Raw genomic sequence first — 6,747 nt, forward strand, 5'->3', positions numbered from 1 at the left:
TGTTTTTCGAGACAGGGTTTCTCGGTGTAGCCCTGGCTGTCCTGGAAACCACTCTGTAGACTTCCACTGAGAAATTTGCCTGCCTCTGCCTCCCAAGTGCTGGGATTTAAGGTGTGGGCCACCACTGCCTGGCCTGTTTGAAACTGCCTCCAGCTTCTGATCCTCCACTTCAGGAGGTGCAGGGATCAGGATCAGGTTTTACTACCTCAGGGTTTTGCAACTGGTTTTCCTCAGACTTGTACCTCTTACATAGTTTTCCCTTTTATGATTCTCCTTTGCATCATAAGACAGAATCTCCTTTTTTTTTTTTTTTTTTAGATTTGCTTTATTTGCATTTCAAATGGTATCCCCTTTCCTCATTACCCCTTGGAAAAGCCCCATCCCATCCTCCCACCCTTGCTTACCAATCTCCCTCCTTTGCATTTTTATAGTATAATAAATCAAAGCCTTGAGTAGGACTAAGTCTGGTTTAATTTAAAAAGAGAAAGAGACAAAGACATACCAGGCTTCGGTGATGCACACCTTTGATGCCCACACTGAAGAGGCAGAGTGATTTCCGGGCTCAAGGCCCAACCAGGCCTATGGAGTGAATTCTGGGACCGCTAATGCTACACAGGGAGATTCTGTCTTGAAAAACTGCACATTCGGGGAGAGGGGACAAGTTAGGGGATTTTTGGGGGGAGGGGAAACCAGAAAGGGGACGACATTGAAAATGTAAATTTCTAGCGAGGCGGTGGTGGTGGCACACGCCTTTAATCCCAGCCCAGCATTTGGGAGGCAGAGGCAGGTGGATTTGTTTGTTTTGTTCCCCCCCCCCCCCCAGAGGCCAGCCAGGACTACAGAGAGAGTTCCAGGACAGCCGGGGCTACACAGAGAAACCCTGTCTCAAAAAACCAAAAAAAAAAAAAAAAAAAAAAAGAAAAGAAAATGTAAATTTCTTTCTTCTCTCTCCTCCTCCTTTTTTTTGTCATACCTCGAACTGACTTTAGAGTCCAAGCTGGCCTCGAATTCACAGAGGTTCATCTGCCTCTGCCTCCTGAGTGCTAGGATTAAACGTGTGTGCTACCATGCCTAGCAAGACAGCGTTTTAAAATAAATCTAGGTTAACTCCAAACTCATGATTCCCCTGCAACCACCTCCCAAATGCTGTGACTGTAGATCTGTACCACCACATTTAGCTAATAAGTTTATTAACACAAGCTTTAAAGCCAGGAGGTACTATACTGGTGCATGCACAAGCCTTTAATCCTAGCACTCCAGAGGCAGTGTTGGTTTCTGTGCAAAAGTCCTGTCTGCTCGCCGCGCTCGCCACAGGGATGCGGTGGAGCCGTGGGCCGCAATGAGATACACCAGGCCAAACAGTTCAACGTGGGACTTTATTTAAGATAGGGAAGGGGTAGCAGGCAGGAAGGAAGGAGAGAAAGAGAGAAGAGAAAAAGAGACCAGGGAAGAAGCGCTGCCCGGTTATATACCGGTGGTGATTTAATTACAGGTAAAGGTAGGCTCTGGAATTCTGGGTAAACAGCAACTGTTGCCTTGGCAACAGACCTATACATTGTCTTAATTGTCGCTTGTATGGCGTCACAAGCTTTGCAGGCCTTGGGTATCTACAGGCAGAGGCAGATGGATCTCTATGAGTTTGAGGCCAGCCTGGTCTACAGAGCCAGGACAGCCAGGGCTACACAGAAAACAGAAAAACAGTCTACAGAGTGGTCCACAGAGTCTTCCAGGACAGCCAGGGCTATACAGAGAAACGCTGTCTCGAAAAACCAGAAATAAAGTCAGGTGGGTGGTGGTGCTCGCCTTTAATCCCAGCACTCTGGGAGGCAGAGGCAGACGGATTTCTGAGTTTGAGGCCAGCCTGGTCTACAGAGTGAGCTCCAGGACTGCCAGGGCTACACAGAGAAACCCTGTCTCAAAAAAACCAAAATAAATAAATAAATAAATAAATACAGATGAGCTTTAACTTTGAATCCTATATATTATAGTGCCCGCCTGCCAGGCAAGATGCCGATGGGCACAGTAGTGGCAAGACAGTTATGGGGTTAGCCAACTGCTTCTTCATTAGATTTGAGGCCGGTCCTAAAAAAGAGAGTACAAATCTGGTACAATAAATGTGGCCAAGAGCCCTTACATGGCGGCAGGGGTGGTGGGGGAGTGGAGTGTGGGGCGCGCTTAGTGGGGATGCTATTGCTGTTTTAGTAACTGGTCCTAATGTGGCATCAAATTCCCTTCTAAATGTTTATGTTCATGCCCATAGAATAGTGCTGCTTTCCGGACTTGTCAGAGAAAAGGCCTCTTGCTGTGGGTGGCGGTGGCCGTCCATGTCAACACCTCCCAAGGCTCAGGGAGCACCGGAAGACATGGAAAGATGAGAGCAAGGCGGTGAGAAGCGCTGTAGAACACCGTCTCCCGGGCAGGACGCGACCACTGAACTCCTAATCTCTCAGCAACTGAGAAGACGTAAGTAAGTAAGACCTGCAGAAGATTGGGCCCATCAGCATTCCGTCATGGATGGGTAAGGATCAGAAAGCTTGCGCATGTGTTGTGTTTCTCTCTGTCTCTCTGTCTCTTCGCTCGCTCGCTCTCCCGCTCTCTCTCGCTGTCTCTCGCCCTCTTGTTCCAGCGCCATATGCCTGCCTGCTGCGTGCTCCTGCTTTGTTGGTCATGGGCTTACTCTCTGGAAATGTAAGCACCCAATAAATTGTTTAGTCTTTAAGTTGCCTTTACATTTTCTTCACAGCAATAGAATAGTAGTAACAAGACACACATGTACATACATACAGACGTACACACATAAACGATCTTGCAACTATTAGTGAAAAGTAGAAATCATCACTTTTTAAAAAAATATGGATCGAATAACGTTAATTTGTAAAAAGCACATACTTTTCGAATGTCCTCACTAGAACACAGTGTAAAATACTTCTCACAATGTAGATTAACCTACATGTAGAACTGCAAAGCAATATCTGCAAACTATAAGTGAAGATGTCAAAAGACCTTTTAAGGCACCAAAAATGCTGAAAAAGAATGGGGGAAAGGATTTTATCCGTGTGTAGTGAGCCCCACTGTGGGAAGCGGCTGACGACAGTTGCTTGGCTACCCTGTACAGAGTTAGACTGAACTAAGCCGGTTCTTACCAAGCCGGCTTTACAGTGGGAGCTATTTTGACTAATGCTGCTCTCCTGTGCCGCTCGCTCGCTTTAACACCAACCCATTTTAGCTCTGCTTGACTTACGTTCCAAAGAAGCTTGCTCACTTCCTTTTTTTTTCCTTTTCTTTAATTTTTGAGACAGTGAGTCTCCATGTAGTTAATCCTAGCTGTCCCGAAGTTCACTCTGTAGTCCAGGCTGGCCTTGAACTCAGATCCACCCACCTCTGCCTCCTCAGTGCTGGGGATAAAGGCATGTGCCACCATGCCCCTCTATCATTTCTTCTGACACAGAGTTCAGATAAAGATGAACTGAATGCTTGATGTTTTTAGTTTTCCAGTTCTGCAGAAACTGGGTTGAGAATCTGCAACCTGAGTAACCCTGCTATCTGAAATGAGTTTTTAAAATGGGAGAAATATAAGGAAAGTTTGTTCCAAAGATCCTAGATACCAGGCAACAAAGAGTATCCCTTGGAAGCCAGAAACAAAGATGAACTCACCTGTGCCCAACTCAAGGCCTTGAGAAGTAGAAACTGTGCTCCCCGGGCTGCTGGGGGCCGCAGCTCGGATGATTCTGACACAGGTGTAGACTTTAGAGCTCACACATTCGGATGGAGAAAGTTGATGAGAGGACTCCACAGATCTCCACAAAGTCTGTGCTGGTAGTGGGTGCAGTAATCTCACTCTTGGGAGATACAGGAGCTCAGGGTCCTCCATCATCAGTCTCCACCGGGAGGGGAAGGGGAGGGAGGGGGTGCGTCAAGGCCAACCACTGACATGAAAGCATTTTTTTTTTTAAATAAACAGTAAAAAATTAAAACATCTCAGGGCATGGTGGTACACCCTTTTAATCCCAGCACTTGGGAGGCAGAGGCAGGTGGATTTCTGAGTTCGAGGCCAGCCTGATCTACAGAGTGAGTTCCAGGACAACCAGGGCTACAGAGAGAGATCCTGTCTTGAAAAACAACTGCAACAAAAAACACATACAAACCAACAAAAAGCACTCCTCCCCAGAAGACTCTACTACTGAGCCCCCCCCCCCAGGTCAGGTCACAACAAAGAATTATTCCATTGGTGGAATAATTAGCCCAAGATAAAGTACTGTCACAGATCTATCTAACAAATCACATAAAGGAGGCCAAATAGAACATGTTGTTTTCAAGGAACTTAATTATATCCCCCAAATAAAGTGGAAGATGTATAGGAATTTAAAAAAATATCCAGCATCCAATAAAAGATTATCGAACCAAGTGTGGTAGGCCCCCCAGTAATCCCAGCAAGAGGCAGGGGGTCACCCGGGCACAAGCAAAACTTCATTACTAGAGGTTGGGGAAATGACTTGGTGTTTAAGACCAGAGTTCAGATCCCAGGACTCATGTAACAAACCGGGTGTCCTGAACATGCATATAACCCCAGCTCCCAGTGGAGCAAAGACAGGAAGTTATTTGAGTTTAAAGAAAAGAAAGGAGGGGAGAGCCACAGGTTCTGGTAAAGACCCTGATCCCAAGAACAGGCGGAGGGTGATAGAGACCACCCTCTTCTGGTCTCCACCCAGACTAGAAGATCACGTAGACAGACACATAAACAGAGAGGACAGGTGGGAGGAGGGGGGAGAGAGGGCTCAGCAGTTAGGTGCATTTGCTGTTCTTGCAGAGGACCTGAGTTTGGTTCCCAGAACCCACACAATGGCTCTCTAACTCCAGACTCAGAGGATAAGATGCCTCTGGCAATCTTTCCTGGTACCAGACACACAGGTGGTAGACAAACATACGTACATGTAAAACACTCGTAATCATAAAATAAAAACTCTAAAAGAGAGAACGTGTGTGAACATGAAGTGGTGTCTACACTAATGGATGCATTTGTTGTTGTTTTAAAACAGGGTTTCTAGCCGGGTGGTGGTGGTGCACGCCTGTAACCCCAACACTCTGGGAGGCAGAGGCAGGTAGATTTCTGAGTTCGAGGCCAGCCTGGTCTACAGAGTGAGTTTCAGGACAGCCAGGGCTACACAGAGAAACCCTGTCTCAGAAGAAAAAAAACAAATCCAAAAAAAAAAAAAAAAAAAAACCCAAAACAAAACAAAAACACAAACCAAAAAAAGGACAGGATTACTTTGTGTAGCCCCGGCTGTCCTGGGACTCTGTAGATCAGGCTGGCCTTGAACTCATGAGATCTGCCTGCCTCTCTCCGGAGTGCTGGGATTAAAGGCAAGTGACACTAACTTCTGGCAGCTACAGCTACAGCTGGAAATTGTGTCTTCATTTGACTTTGGTGGGAGTGGAGGCAGGCAAACTCTCCTTACATAGCCCCGTCAGCTCTCAAATTCACCATCCTCCTGCCTTGGCCTTCTCAACGCTGGCATTACAGGGGTGCTGCTGCTCCACCTGAGCGGAAGTGGGAGGAAGGGGGCAGGTAGGGAGCTCTGGAAATGAAAGCCTACCCCGGTTTTCATTCCCCTCAGCCTCTGGCAGCTGCAGGCAGGAACAGCAGGCAGGCAGAAGCAGCTGCAGTTACGGCAATCTTACCGTCTCCGTGCAGACTTTCCTTACCAGGACCCTCGACCTTGGTCATCCGCATCACAGCCGCCCTGTACTGAGGTAGCTCTGGAACCCGGGTGGCACCTGCACACCTGCAGGGTCTGACGTGACCAGGTAGGTCTTATCACTTCTCAGCTTTCTTGTCTCTGGTTTCCTTTTTTTTTTTTTTAAATCCTGCCCTGGCCTCTTAAATTGTTTAGCTATGTCTTTAGTTGACAGATATCCTGTGCCTCAGTGGTGACAACTCAGGATACATCTCTCTGCTGGGACTGCATCTGCAGCCCTGATGTGAGCCTTCACTCCGGACCCAGAGGGCTTGGAGAAGGGCGGGGTCCAGCATCACCTCCCCACCATGGACACTGCTAGGAGAGGCTCGCAGGCCTCCCAAGCTTCTTCAGCAATTAAATGGCAGTTGCCGTGTCTTCTCTGAGCTTGGAAACTTGGCACTGGTGACAAACTGGGACACTTGAGAGCCTAGCAGCAGACAGAGGCAGACATCAGGATCCTCTTACGTTGGAAGCACTGGCTGCCTCTGAGCTGAGGGAGGAGGCTCACCCAGCTGAGCTTTGTAGAAGCCTGGAATAGAGGTGGGAAGCCAGGCACGGATTGTTGGCACGGCCCAGGAGGCTGCCAGGACCTCTTCAGCCCTGAAGCCGGAACACAGGCCCTCTTTGGCCATCTAACTGCCACCCCCAGCTCCCTCAAGCCTTCAGGCCGGCACCGCTCCGCTGCCTGCCTCCGCTGTCCTTGCAGACCAGCTCGCGGCTGTCTCTTCCTTAGTGAGTGTTATCAGTGTAACACAGGCTTCGGAAGACAAGCAGACAAAGACCTCCTGGGAGGAGGGGCCATTATCAGGCTCGACCTTGCAACATCTGGGAGACACACAAAAGAATTTCTCCCAGGCCACTCATTTTATCCCACCCTGCACGCACACAAAGAAGAAATGAGGAGGCCAAAGAAATTAATAACCCCAAAGTACACACTGAGCCCAAAGTATACAACAAACTTGGCAGGCCATGCACACTCGAGCATGCCTGTAGGCCTGTCCTTCAGGAG

At 48.2% G+C, this 6,747-nt stretch overlaps 1 long non-coding RNA gene across 1 annotated transcript; it reads right to left on the bottom strand.

Moving 5' to 3' along the window:
- Nucleotides 1–1,357: 1,357 nt before the first annotated feature.
- Nucleotides 1,358–6,495, bottom strand: LOC127679098 (uncharacterized). The gene is made up of 4 exons (XR_007976679.1): nucleotides 6,247–6,495; nucleotides 5,595–6,165; nucleotides 3,655–3,878; nucleotides 1,358–2,680 (listed from the first exon to the last, which is right to left on the bottom strand). It is a non-coding gene; the product is annotated as an uncharacterized LOC127679098 (long non-coding RNA).
- Between the last annotated feature and the right edge of the window lie 252 nt (nucleotides 6,496–6,747).

The sequence above is a fragment of the Apodemus sylvaticus genome, chromosome 2, assembly GCF_947179515.1.
Source record: "Apodemus sylvaticus chromosome 2, mApoSyl1.1, whole genome shotgun sequence".
NCBI lineage: Eukaryota > Metazoa > Chordata > Mammalia > Rodentia > Muridae > Apodemus > Apodemus sylvaticus.